The following is a 15,505-nucleotide window of genomic DNA, read 5'->3' on the forward strand; positions in this document are numbered from 1 at the left end:
ATCTCCTGCCCGCGATATCTTTTTGCTCATTTATCTTGTATTCCATTGGGGGAAAAAAGCGAAAAAAGGAAAAAACAGACGCTGCGGATTGTAATAAATATTATTTTCCACTGCTTGTTTATTCATTATCACTCTAATGTGTCTTCTCCGCTAATTACAGAGTATCGTATGGCGCTTCGCTCCGCCGAAGACGGAATGACATATCACTACCCAACATTTAAAATCGCAACGTAAATGTTATCATTTTCGTAAAAATGAACATTCCGAGCGTAGAGAGAGAGAGAGAGAGAGAGAGAGAGAGAGAGGGGGGGGGGAGGGGGAGAAAATAACGGTGCATCACTGATAATCGACTCGGTTATTAACGCTAAAAATATATTCGCGCAAGTCATCGTATTCAGCTCAGATCGGTGCGTCAACAACACCTGTTTTATCATGGTTACTCTATGTTTGCGTTACTCTATGTCGAGTACGTTTATTAATATACGCTCCTCTCCACTACGTGCACGGTAAATTCCGCGGAAGCCCGTCGAGGAAATTTCGGCCGTGGATTTAAGCGCCGGGTGCCCGACCAAGTAGAATTACACGTGCAGACTCGCAAGGTCGACTCCGGCGCCAAGTTGCGCCAAGCACGTGCATCGTATCTGACACGAGGCAGCGGGGAAAGAGAAGGATGACCCGCGACGAACGTATCGAAATAATTCTTTTTTCTGAAAAAAAAAGTTACGCGAGCCGGCACGACGCGGCGCGATGAGGCGCGACGTCGGGGATCGGGTGTTCCCCGCGTCTCCGCGCGCCGTCGAAAAACGAATGATCATGGCGTCGACGCGACGACAGAGAATCGGCTGATCGGAGGAACAAGGTTCTCGCAGAGGTTCCGTACGACGAACAGCGAAGCGGCATTAGCGGTAAGCGGCTGCAGCGCAGGAATGCACACGAAACACGCGGCACGCGCGCAGCTCCGAATGCTCCGATTCGCGTACGTGTCGCGATCACGTGAACGTCACGCAAAGTGGATGGGCGCGCATGCGCGGCACTCGCGGCCGCGCCGGCCGGTGTTCGTGGCCGCGCGTTCAAATCGCGCGTTCAAACGCGTGTCGAACGTGGTGTAACGTGGAACGGTACCGCGCGCGATCATCGGCGCGCCGGCCGAACCGAGGGGTTGCATTCTCTTTCTCCTCTTTTTTTTCTCTCCTTTTCTGTTTCTCTCTCTATCCCTCTTCTTCTCTCCTTCGCGTGCGTATGATATCGCGGGTTCCGCGACTTCTTCGAGGAACGTCCGATTGTCGTGGTATAGCGACGCGACGGTGAGATAAGACCATCGCTGTTGGTCGTGCGCGTCGGAGTCGGTAATAGATAGGCGTGCGATGCGCTACACTGCGGTCATTATCACGTGAGGAGGAGAAACTGTCCAATCGTTCTCCGCTGATCCCCTAAACTAAACGCGACGTTTTTTTTTTACACAAGGACTCTTACATTCGTCATACCCCGTGCAATTTTCAACCGTGATGCTATCCAACTAATTCGCGATGCCATATATGATCATATGAAGAAATTGTTTCTGCTAGAAAGCATACGTAACTGCAATTAACAATTTGGTCCTGACGTTCCACGGAATAAGAAGATTAAATAAGAAGATAACGCGTGAAGAAAAAGAAAAAAAACGGACGTTTGCCATCAAGAAAGCAGAGTGAAGAGCCCGTGAGAGTTATTTAAATCCACTCCTCGTCAAGTCTGAGGAGCCTGTCATTTTTTACTGCGAGAAATTAGTAAGTAACATGTTATTCACTCACAGTTTTCTATCGTTCATTGACATTGCGTGCGTGGGTGATTTAAATCTGCATACTTCCGTGGTAATAATAATATCCGGTTCACCAATATGCACTTTCTATTAATTTTGAATTTAAGCTCAATAATTAGTTAATGAATAATTTTAGATTAATTTAAAAAAGTTTCCTAGCATGTTTTCTTGTTTAATTGAATATAGAGTTTTATTTAAAATTATTACATAAGGGAACTTGATTTTTCTTTTATTGTTTTATTTATTTCTTAATTATCTTTTTAGATACGTTTAAGAATAGTTTAATTTTAGACTCATGGCAAACTTATCTTTAAATCACTTGGCAAATAATTAGTTTGAATTGCTCTCCTCTGTCTCTCTCTCTCTCTCTCTCTCTCTCTCTCTCTCTCTCCCCTCCTTCCCCTCTCTCTCTTTTTCCTCTTGTTTATTTCTAATTCTAATTTATTCCTAGCTCTAGTTTATTTAATTTTTATTTTTTGCCACATTATGATATTATATGATATAATTCTTACATATAATATTATTTAAATTAAATTTACTAAACGTGGCTTAAATTATACAATATATAAATAAAAGAGCAAAAAAGAGAGAGAGAGAGAGAGAGAGAGAGAGAGAGAGAGAGCCGCACGTAGGATGTCGTTAGAGAAAGTTATATATATTTAAAATTTAATCCAAAACTATTAATAAACATTAACGTTTCGGCCAAGTTGTGGCCATCTTCAGTATGTAAAATATATAAAATAATACCTTTATACATTTAACATATACATTTAACATTATATAACGTATTAGGAAAAAATTTAGAAATTTATATATTATAGAAATTTCAATAACTCGTAATTAAAAAATCCATTAATAATACTTAATTAATTAATTATGCAATTAATTGGATAATTGCAAGCAACGTTCGTAATTTACTTTCGCGAATAAATTGTGACATTTAAAAAGATAAACTTTTACTGAAATTAGCAATTTTTTGTTCTCAATTTTTAATGTAGGTATGATAATGCTAACTTTTATATTTATTCACACACACACACACACACACACACACACACACACACACACACACACACAAAACACACATTTCTATTATATACTATATGTATTATGTATTTAACTCTTGGGAAAATTTATTTTTAATGAGGTTAAAGTTTTTAAAAGTAATTAAAAGTTTACTTAAAAAATTTTGAGGTAATTTAAAATGTGTAAAAAGTTAAGCCAAAATAACCTAAAATTTTCAGTTTTCAGAGATGACTTTAATACAATGTGATACAGCGCGTTAATTTCTTTCAGTTATTCTTAAATAAGTTTTAAAGTTATTTTAAAGAAAAGTTTAAAGTAGTCAAATTTACCTTTATTTCGTAGATTTTCTCTATAGTAAATTTTGAGTATTTTTTTAACATTTTCTTAAGTGTAATTTATTATTATATTTTCCCAAGGGAATATTTATTACATAATTCATATATTTAATTTTATCTACAATAGTGACGAAAATAGTTTTTGTACCTTGGCACATGAGATATTCATGATATTTTTCTTCATACATTATCGTACTTGGCACTTGATGAAAATATACATGTGATGATATAATATTGAAGTCGGTATTATTATGATAAGTTTGGATATTGTTCAATAATATGTCGACATGAAAATAATTCCTTAATTTATGTAAAAAAGTATGATTGTAGAGTGAAATGCGATTTTCTGTGCTTGTGTAGCATAAAGAATCTTAATGATATACGTAATAAATTGATCTTATCGAAATTATATTAATAATTTCGAACGTACATTGCAAGCGCGTGGTGCAGTAGTCGCAGACGCATTAAACAGACGCGCTGCTCGGAAATCACGTCTGCAACAAGTCTGGACATTCTCCTTACAGCCGGGAGTTGCTTGTAGCCGTGTATTTCGTTTCACGAGTATCCGTAACTTGTAGACATCTGTATCTGAAAGGCATTTATTTACATTTATCACTTCATTGTTAACTTTATAATCCGATTCTGAGGATATGAATACAAACAAATATAATAAAGATTAAATAGAATTACATTCTTATTACTCGCGATGCAAACAAATAATTTGCTATTTTAGAACATATTTGATTCCTTGAAAAACCAAATTTGCGAGAATACGTTTCTATAAAGATTTAATTTTAATTAAAGTTTTATATTTAGCAAATTTACTCTCTAAAATCTTTGAAGTGTAATTCTAAAGAGTGTAATTCTACAAAGTGGCAAATGGTGATAATTAAGCCAATGCAGTTTTGAAAAAGTGTGGCTCAATTAATTAATTTTTAGGAGTAAGATTTTAAAACTTTTTAAAGTTAGATTTCACTACAAAGATTTTAGAGAATAACTTTGAAAAAAGCTCTCAATAAAGATTTGATTTTTTTCACCAAATGCTAGATTTTAACAAAAACTTTATTCAAAGATGATAAAAACGTTGCGTTTATCACATGTGAGAATAATCGCGATGCAAAATAATTCAAATTAAATTCAAATTCTTTATAAATTACAGATGTTTTCCCGATAATAGAAAGTACCGAGAACAAATCTATTTGTGATGATCTATAAATAACTTTTGTTCCTTGCTTATCAGTATCTTTTCTATCGTATTTCCGGAGAAAAATATTGCTAAAATTGTGTTACAATCAGGAATTTGTCATACATTTTATCGTGAACCAGCGAAAAATTCTAATCAGAAGATTAAAGTTGGAAAAGATAATATCTAAACATAAACTGACGTATCACAAGTAAATTTGGAAAAAACTATTAATAGAGATTTAATTTTTTTCATTACATGCTAGATTTTAACAAAAACTTCTAGGATGACAAAAGCACGCGTTTAACACACGCGAGAATGAATGTAACGAAAAACCCAAATAAAATTCTTACCTCATAAACTCTAGACATTTTCCAGATAGTGAAAAATACCGAGAGCAAATTTCTTTGTTATGGTCTATAAATTAACTTTTGTTCTTTTTTTATCAGTATCTTTCTTATCATATTTCCGACAAAAAAATCAATATAATTGTACGATATTAACCAGGAAGTTGTTCACATATTTTATCATGAAACGAAAAATTCTAGAAAGATTCTTAGAAAGATTAGAATTATGTGGAACAAAAGATAATATCTAAACCTTAACATAGTCAAGTAACATATAACTTGTAACCATTTATTTATACGCGATTTCGAAGTTCATTTATAACGGGCCGAAGAAAATGACTTTACCATATGTATTATCGCTTCCTGAAGGGGATTCTTTGTTTACAAACAAAACCCAAGATAACTTCCTCAAGTGACAAGTCGCGCAATTTACACATATGCTATATATTATGTTGTTATCAAATTAGCCCGTCAATGCCAATCAAGTCTATTTTTACTATTGTTGCGAATGCGCATTAGCAATGCATATATAATTAAAGGAATTTTATTTCGCAATTAATCAGCAAACTATATCAGACAATTAATTAAATGGATGATAAAATTTTGTGTAATTAATTAAAATATTTGGCTATTTGGTTAGTGTCAAAAATATACGAGTGATTCAAATGAAGACATCTTGTTCCACTTTGTTTTATTTCCTTAATTTTAATAGTTAATTATTTTATTAATTGAACGTTCAATAATAAAATAATAAAATAAAATATTCTTTTAATGAGAATGGATAGAGCTTGAGAGAGAAATTATTCCTGAAAATTTCTTGTATCAGAGGAGTGGGTGTCTCGAACATAGGTTCGCCCAGATATTTTCTCGAAACCAGCTCGGCGGCTTCCTAAACGACATTCATGCGTCGTGTGTAGTCGTGCGTTTCATGCATGCACAAAAGCCGACATTTTGATCGGTTTATCGACCCTCGAACACACCTACGTAATATTCTAGCATGGAGTAAAGCACTATTATAGTTTTCGGGGTAACTCCAAAGTCGAGTCTCGCGACCTTTCCGATTAGGGATGCTTGAGTGACCGGGAATATCCCGTGAAAAAGCAAAGAAAAATTCTTTACTTTTTTACAGATGGACTAGACATTCAAGTATAGCAAAAGATTCTGGATTTACGCGAATCCATAATGCAGGAATAAATATGTTTTGTATCTCGTAGTAAACATACGTAAATGTGCCCCGTCCCTTATGTAAGCATATCAATGCGTGTATTAATGAGCAAACTACGATATTACTGAGAAAGTGGAGGAAAGAAAGTTTAGGCGCGACATAACGAATAATGAATAAATTGATATCTTCTCTGCGTCTATTAAATTGTCTACTAATTTCATCATTCATTTTTATCTTAATTATATTGTCATGACTCATAATATTATCATAAATGTTCAAATATTATAAAGTATTATTATGTCTGAATATTTTTGTAAAATGTGGGCACAATATTCTTATTAATTTAAAAATTATTTAATTTTTTTGTTTGTCTTGATTCTTATGTAAAATGTGTAATACTTACTTGCAAAGATAAAAAAATAGCATTACATTTAAATGGAATTTTTTTTATATACCAATGAAACTCTAATAAATATTTATGAAATAGTTTGTTTGAATCCACTTTTTTAAAAGTTATTTATCTAAAATAAAACTACAGCAAAACATAACTAATTGCATTGCATAAGCCATTAAAAACCAAATAATTTGTTATTTTGCTTTTTATGGTTGATTTTAGTGTTTTTCTTAAACTTTTTGATTTATGTTGATTATTTTGATTGATTTTTTTTTACTGATATTTTTTTGGTAGATATTTCACAACCAAAAAACATCCGTAAAGAAAAAATTGAACTTGAAATCACGTGATTCTCGAATGATATTACATCAGATATCACGGTAGAAGTTAAGACGCGTGACACACTGTTTAATTAAATAGAAGTGAATGTAACTGTTTTAATACTTGAGATACTTATATTGATTTTTCTGCCACTTCTTTTACAGACTATGCGTAAAAATATTTTCTTTATCATATATTGTAAGATGTATTAGTATATTATTAAATTAAATTAAATTAAATTAAATTCGTACATGTAGGTATCGATTAATTCATATTTAATTATTAGATGATAATTTATTTGCTTTTCTGATATTTATCTTGTTAAAATGAGCATTTTATAAAATATTTTATTTTTATTTATTTAAGAAGTTTATATTAATTAATATAAAAGCAAAAGGAATTATTGAACATTAAACTACTAAATTTAGACATTTCTGCTGAGGCATATTCGATTTCCCACCCAGATGTTCTCCAGGTATCATCCTTAACTTTCCTTCGGTAAATAACAAGGATGGAATGATACCTGGGTGACACTCGGGTGGGAATCGAAACATAGCTCTGTATGGATTTATATTGCATAATGGAACCAAAAATACCCTGTGGAAAAATTCCTGTGGAACAAAATAATATTTCTATGTTTCTATTCGAAGAGTAAGTCAATGTACTTCTGGTGTTACTTATTCACATACAATATTTAATGATAATGGATGTATGTTAAAACGATCACATTTCACGGTCTAATATTGCATGGTTTTGGCGACGAGTTAAACTTTGTTCGGTAAAATTCCGTAATCGGCCATTTCATGAGGGCGTTAGAGCCAAGCAAGAAGGAGAAAGAGAGAGCTGAGAATATGTGTATATCGGTTATCATTACTGCTTCGAACCAGAATACCGGGGGCGATAAGGCCGAGAGGGTTTGACCTCAACGGCGCCTCTATCCGAGTGAAAAAAGAAAAGGAAAAAAAATGAGGGGAAATATTGCTATGCTGGGTACAATATACAAAGTCGTCCGATTCCGAAAGCATCAGATATGATTCGTCGAACGCTTATACAAAATCTCTCTCACGTGTTCGTCGCGTGGATGTCTGATGGCATGCAGCAGCGATTCGAAATTATAATAGAACATTCCTATCCATAGTTCCGTTTACAGCCACATGTAAACTTAAATGTTATTCACGATCTCTATATCGAATTTCGAAAGTACCAGATATGGTTCGTCGAATGTCGCTTATACAAGATCTCTCCCACGTGTTCGTCGCGTGGATATCTGATGGCATGCAACAGCGATTCAAAATTATAATAGAACATTCCTATTGATAGTTCTGTTTACAGCCACATGTAAAGTTAATTAAGTATTATTCTCGATTTCCATATCGAGATTACAAATGCGACTTTACACGATTTTTTTGTATTATATGATTTTGTATTATAAAATATTTAATTTATATAGGAGGTAAAATATTAAGGAGTAGATCAGATATGCTTGTCTCCTGATAATCTGCGAGCTATTTTTAGTATCACACACTCGCCGTTCAGCCAGGTCTCGAATTTGAATGAAGCTACTCGAATTCCATCGACCGGTCCTTCTGCTCTCTACCAGGCCGGTTTATGCTCATTTCATGTGACATGCATATGAAATGAGAAAACAAGTTGAAGAACGCTCCTCTCCGTTCGTTCATTTTACTTTTTATGATCGACAACTACTTTTTACGTTTAAAAGTGGCTTTCAGCAGCTGATACTTATAACATTGTATTCGTACAAGGGTAAATTCAGAATTATTCAGAATTCGTAATCAAGGTCTATTGTACGTTGCTAAGTAGACTCATCGATTCATTGGTACATCATATGTAATGATTAGATATCGGATTTTTATGCAGATATTTTTTGCAGACATGCACAAAATATGCACAAATAAATATGCATTTTTAATGAGAATGTTAAATTGTAATGAGACAAGTTAAATTTCTATTTTTATGTTCCATTTCTATTTTTACTTTCCAATCTGCTTTCTAAAAAAGTATGAAATTGCATAAGAATCCGATGTCTAGTGATGGTCGAATATGATATTACAAGTACAAATACAAATTTTGTGACAAATATTAAAGTTCCTCGTGATCTTGTCATCTTTCTAATCAATGAAAAAGTAATATAACAGACTTCCAAAAAATGTAGATTGTATTAATTGAGATCATATTTTTTATATAATAAAGCTCCAATCTTTGTACAGAGAGGATTTCCATGATTCATATTTATAAATATTTTTTTCAGTTTTCCTTTTGTTATTATTTGGTAAATACTCAGTTGGTATTAATAACATAATTTAACATTGATATATAAATGACATTATAATTTATGCTAGAAAATTGGAAATCAATGTCGATATATTTAGCGTTATTTGCCTTTGTAAGAAATGAAAGAAGTAAATTTGCATAAAATTAGAGAGTCGTTAGAAAAGCATTATGTTTGAAAAATACACAAAATATTTTTTCTGATATTTTATGAATAGGCTTTTAATAATTAAGAATAGTTAAAACATAAATTGAGATCAAATGGCAACGATTTAAAATTATAGAAAACGTCAAATGTGCAAATTGAAAAATGAATTTGAAAAATTTGGTTATATACATATAAGTTTCTACATGAACACACTTTGTAAATTTTAAAATTTACTCTATTATTATAACTCGTTTGAAATATTTTATAAAAAGTGGGTTTTCAAGTAACAATATTAGAGTGTCTGAAAATTCAAAGTAGTGAAAAATAGAGATTCAGGGTTATCCGGCATAATATTTACTTTCTTGTACCATTTTATGACTATTCTTCAATGTACCGAGTAATATGATATCACGATTATTGTAGGTCAGACGCGCACAAAGGTTTGGCATCATTATTTTGGCATCATTCTTCTTTCAGATAACGCTAATTCTTTTATAACTTTTACTTACGCGGATCAACAATTATAATTAGAATGCGATATAATACTAGATATAATATCAACCAAGTATCAATTTGAATGAAAGAACATAATTAACTAATTGTAAGCTAACCCCATTAATTACTCATTTCCCTTTAAATTTAATCTCATTCATGAAATTAATGATCAAAAACTCTATTACTTAGTTATATGAAGAAATATATTAGCATTTTGTTTACTATAGTTATTATACATTTTTATATTATATTTTTGGCTAAGCATTATTATTATTTTATGAAGCATTATAAAAATATTTTTTTATCTGAAAGTTTAAAATTTACAACTAATAGAAAATAAAATTTTTGCTACATAAATTTTGCAAAATTCTTTGAAATACTCGTTCTTTTTTCGTACATTTTGTATAGCGAGGAAATTAAAGTTGTTTTGGATCAGTTTCGCAGAATCTATAACGTATCCACGCGAACGATCGCATTTCCATTCACGATCCGTCTTTATTTTTGCCAACTGATTCATGCGACTAAACAGACGCGCTGAACTATTTGTGGAATTGTTTATGAGAAGTGAAATTGATGTAGTTACCATTTGTTAACTCGTGTGACAATACATCCTCCTCGTCAACCGCGTCGAAACGTTTCGAAACATTGTCTCTAACAACGTCATTAAAAACGTCATTCGCCTTCTCAATCATGCAAGTGCATATTTAACACTATCAGTAAAAACGCGCACTGCCTTTTTTTCCTTAACGATAAAGAATGTGTGCCTTGAGCGGCGAGAGGTAATTCTGATTGGTTTAAGAGGCATGTGTGTGTGTGTGTATCAGGCAATATCACACATTGCGGACTGACAAACAAAAGTCACGCTATACTGGTAAAATCGTCAAAACCGATATCAATGTGTATTTTTGCACTGCACGTGCGATTAAATTTTCTTGTTTGATTTGAAGATATGTTGCTAGATCATAATACAGTAAAATATAAGGCGATTTTGTTTCACGATGATAACTTATGTCGCAATCCGTTTATAAATTTTCCTAGAAAAGAAAATATGTGTATATATATTACATAGAATTATTAAGAGAGGACTTAAATATACAGCTGAAACATACATTTTATGTTAAATAAATTGTTATGATTCAATATTCCTGTCATTGAGATAATTTTTAAAATTGAAGGAAGATGAGGAATAAGTTGAATCTCGGTTAAGAGTTAACTGTGAATTGTGAAACTAGGTCTAAGTAGGTAACTATTTTTATTGCACATTATAATTTGCACATTGATTCCTCTGCACCCCGACTCCCACATTATCCCTATTACTTACTCATTATTATTTATTAAATTGACGGAAATTTATTTAATATTGTTAGCCTCAGAATTATTATTTATCCTGATCTTTCATAAACATAAAATGCATTTGCAACTTTAAATTGTTTGTAACTAAAGAAATGATCTGCAGATTTATTAAACGACAATCGAATTGCCGTAAATCGAACGACGAATACATAAAAGTAATTACATTTCTTGCATATTTATTGTAACAAATATATCTTTTATTTTTTTTATTCTTTATATGTTTTATTTTATTATTTGTTAATATAAAACTTTATAATGATGATTTAAGTTTTGCAGTAAAGACAGTAATCAATAAATGCTTGATGACCTTGGGTCAGTTATTATCGATTACTTATATATGTAACAACCGTAAAAATAACGGAAACGTGATCAATTAATCAAATAAATCGTAAATTAGACAATGTTTATAAGAAAAGGTTATAAGAAGCACAATCTTTAACAACTTCTTCCACGTGTTTGACACCTCCTGCCCGCTATTATATTATCTCTATGACACTAATTCCTCCAAGTCAAATAGTCTTATCACTTTTTGATAGTTAAATATCAACGACCGATTAACAAAACGTCTATCGTGCAAGTATTCGAATGTTTTTCAGAACATTTTTGCGAAGTTACGCATATAATATAATAATATTATCATACTCAATAACTGACATCGTTGTGCCATTTTTTATTTCAGCGTAATGTGAAGTATTTACAAACATTTGCAATGTGTAAGGGATAATTTTATTATTATCGTTACACATGTATATAAAAATAATTAAATTTATAAATTTTATAGACTACGTAATAGTCTGTATTTAAATTTAAAAAATTTGCAATTATAAAATTAAAAATCAAAAATAAAATTAGGAGTTAAAAATTTAAATGGAGTTGAAAAAAATTAGAATAGCAATGTATTCAAATTATTACAATATATTTCAAATTTTTGTGTCATAAAATATTGAAGTTATTACACACAAAGTTGTTTTAATCTTTCCGAGTTCAATAAGTAATTATTAATTAATAATTGTTTTAGATTTAGTTACTTTGTTCATTTATTAATATATATGTATAAGTATTTTTATGCGATTATTATTACATATAGTAAATATATATAATATTTAATAATATATATAATAACGCCCGGTAAGGCGTTTCGTTATTTTAAGTTTTTATACATGATAATGTTAGATACAATATTATATTATATTTTAAATTATTATATATATATATTATATAATTAAAATCTTTTCTGTTTAAAACTGACATTTAAAACTAACGTTTAAAGCTAGCGGTTAAAGATTAAATTTTCCCCTTCTTTGAAGAAAAACTAAATCATAAAAACTCATTGTGACTAACATGCGCATCTTTACTTTAAAATGAGTATCTTATCGATTAAAGCTATGTAAGTTACGTACGAGACGTGATATTTCGACTTTGGCAATTGCATTACGTAATTTATCCTAATCTTAGACCGTATTCCTTATTTCTCAAATGAAACCAATATCAGATTTACTGTTCTGAGTGATTGTCTATACTTACTGAGACAGATACGTTATAAATAGCATATATTTTGATTCATTCATAAAGATTTACAAGATAGATTTCATTCATTGCATTTTCGTAGCTTAAAATATTACTTAAAAATATTTATATTTTTCCATTACTTCCGCAATTGATAAAATAAATAAAATACAAGGTTGGTAAAAAAACATACTTTAAATGTATTTTAAGCAGTTTAAAACATACTTAATTGATGTTTTTAATATATTTTAAATATGTTTTTTATAATACTGTTTAAAGCATATTTAAAGCATTAAAAACCTATTTAAGAAGAAATATAATTTGTTTATTTAAAAAAAAACATTGGTCTTTACTCTGATAAAATGTCATTACTTTGTCTTGCTTTTACAAAGTATCCTCAATGTATATATACAGGATGTCCCAGAAATAGGTGGTCAAATTTTAATATCGTATTCTACTAAATATGAAAAAAGATCATGTATACATTGATCCGGAAACTCTTCCTTTTAAAAATATAAACACTTTTTGTTTATCTCCAAAGTTTACATAAACAAATATCACACAAAATAAATATTGTAGTAGAGCAACCAAGTAAACGAGAATGGATTGAAATTTTTTTTTATTCGAATGCGTATTTTAAATAGCGAATACTTTTTTTGGATTGAATTGGATTGAATTGGATTCAATTATTGGATGTGCAATTGGATTGAAAAACTGCATTTTCTATTCAAAATTTTGAATTGAACAGTATTCATAATGCACAGAAAAAGCTAATATTATGTTTAGATTGAAAGGCATAGAGATATGCCCCATGCATTTCCTATAAATGAATAAAAATGCATTCAGTATTGAAAAGCATTTATTTTAACATTCGTGAATCAATATTTCTGAAAATCTGAATTCATTTCAATCTCAATTCATTCTCGTTTGCTGGGAAGTGATACTATCATCGAAAGCAGCTTGTCAAAGTAACTTAGTCATTTGTTTAAACATTGCATAGTTAAAATAGTGTTACCGAAATGATTTATTCCAATATCGAGACAGATATTTATTTTATGTATGGACGAGCTAACGGAAATTATAGAGAAGCTCAACGTTTATATTATGAAACACAAGGACGTCACTTTCAGCAGTTTCATTAAGTAAGTTACAAATCTTCAAAATATTCTGTCACAAATAAGAAATGTTTACGTTTTAAAACAGAAGACTTTTTTGATTTATATTTACATGATCCTTTTTTATCCAGGGACAATAGAATACGATACTAAAGTTTGGCCACCTATTTCTGAGACACCTTGTATAAGTACACAAATGTATTATATATTTCACATCTTTTTAAAAAAACGTATTTCATAGGATTATTTGCTATTACTTTTTTAAGTTTTTACGTTAAATATCCAAATATTAATTATTAATGTTTATGTATTACTTTAATATTAAATGTCTTAATTTAATTATAAATTTAATAAAAAAATATATTATTAAAATTAAATAACAAATTTACATGTATAGAGTTTTCTGAATCTTCTTTTATTAATGTTAATTATTACATATAAGTATATTAAACCATCTAGTTTATCTCTCTTTCTCTTTCTTTTCCTCTTATTCTCTCCTTCTCTTTCTCTCTCTCTCTCTCTCTCTCTCTCTCTCTCTCTCTCTCTCTCTTTCTTTTTTATAGATGTTTTACTAAAATAAATTAATATCAAATAATAAGAAAAATGTATTTAATAACTGTAGTTTACGTCATCAATGTTGGGTTCTGTGCTTAATAATTTACCTGTTCATCATGCATGTTACGTTCTACTGACAACAAATGACTCAACTTCAGAGCTGTATGTAGTCACCACATGGCGCCACGGGATTGCATTAATGAACAAATCGCAAAGTGACCGTGAATATCTCTGGTCATGACCCTGGGATTGCAGTGCACTTTAAATTATGATTAATTAACATAACGAATTTCAATATGCGCACTATCTCTATTATTTATTAAAAATATTTGCTGTCCAGTAAATCTTTGTTATCTATCTCGTAGTTTCTTATTGTCGTAAAAATTAATAAATCATAAATTATACATACACTTGTTATATACGTGTGTTACAACTAAAAATTTGTTATGCAAAATATAAAAAGAAATAAGGAATATACTTTATATTTAAAAAGTGCTATTTAATATATTATTAAAATATTTGACAAAGTAAGAGAGGAGAGAGAGAGGGAGAGAGACAGAGAGAAAGAAAAACAAAAGAACACTAAAAGTCCAGAAGCATTTTGTTCTAGCTTAGCTTTTAATTATTCATTCTTTGAATTTACTTTTTAAAGCTTGCCGCTTATGAGTTGGCAAGTTTCGTGACCCCTACGCGGGGTTAAGGTTTTCTATTTCAAGCAATTTGCAATTGGTCTGAGAGTCTCACAGTCACTTGTCCTCTTCCCGCTCTTGATGCTATCCGCAAGTTTATATCTACCTTAAAGAGTGTGGACAATTGGATCCGATCCAAGGCCGTGTTTCACGACGATCTAAATTTGGCTGCGAGATTGTCCGAAATAGTTTGACTGCGTAATATTCCTCACCGAATCATCTTACCAGTCGTTCTCCAATTGTAAAAGGGCACTATTTAATTGTGATTTTACACTGTATTGCATTCAAATATTTTTGACAAACATTAGAAAAGTTTTTTGTGCATAAATTTTGGAAGGATTAAATTATATTACGTTTCACAATTTGTATTCTGTACATTTTAAAGAAATAACGTAATATATATTAGTAAAAAAATTAACCATTTCTCTCTCTCTCTCTCTCTCTCTCTCTTTCTCTCTCTCTCAATTATCAAGAACAAAAAAGTTTTATGTATAATCCAATATATTCCAATAACGAGATTAAAATATTTATAAAAGTAGAGATAAATGTGACATAAACGTAAGATGACCCAAGAGCATTCTTTATCCATGCAAATAATAATGCAATTTATGGAGGACAAAAGAGATAAATGCGTCTGACATATTTGACTTATTAAAAAGTGCTGTTGATATTAACATGACCATCTTATCTTTGTAAAGATAAATTATTATACTTGTTTTATTTTACTTGTTTTACAAAGATAAGATGGTCATTTTATATATATATATATATATATATATATATATA

The 15,505-nt window shown here is 30.6% G+C and overlaps 1 protein-coding gene across 2 annotated transcripts in view; it reads left to right on the forward strand.

The window, feature by feature from the left end:
* The first annotated feature begins 1,101 nt into the window (after positions 1-1,101).
* LOC108753754 (protein phosphatase 1 regulatory subunit 3B) overlaps positions 1,102-15,505 on the forward strand; it is a 34,118-nt gene continuing 19,714 nt past the window's right edge. For both annotated transcript variants that reach the window (XM_018495625.1, XM_018495629.1), the window contains exon 1: positions 1,102-1,766. The gene's annotated coding sequence lies outside the window, so the exon portion shown is untranslated. The remainder of the gene's footprint in view (positions 1,767-15,505) is intronic.

This window comes from Trachymyrmex septentrionalis, unplaced genomic scaffold (assembly GCF_001594115.1).
Source record: "Trachymyrmex septentrionalis isolate Tsep2-gDNA-1 unplaced genomic scaffold, Tsep1.0 scaffold71, whole genome shotgun sequence".
In the NCBI taxonomy this organism is placed as follows: Eukaryota; Metazoa; Arthropoda; class Insecta; order Hymenoptera; family Formicidae; genus Trachymyrmex; species Trachymyrmex septentrionalis.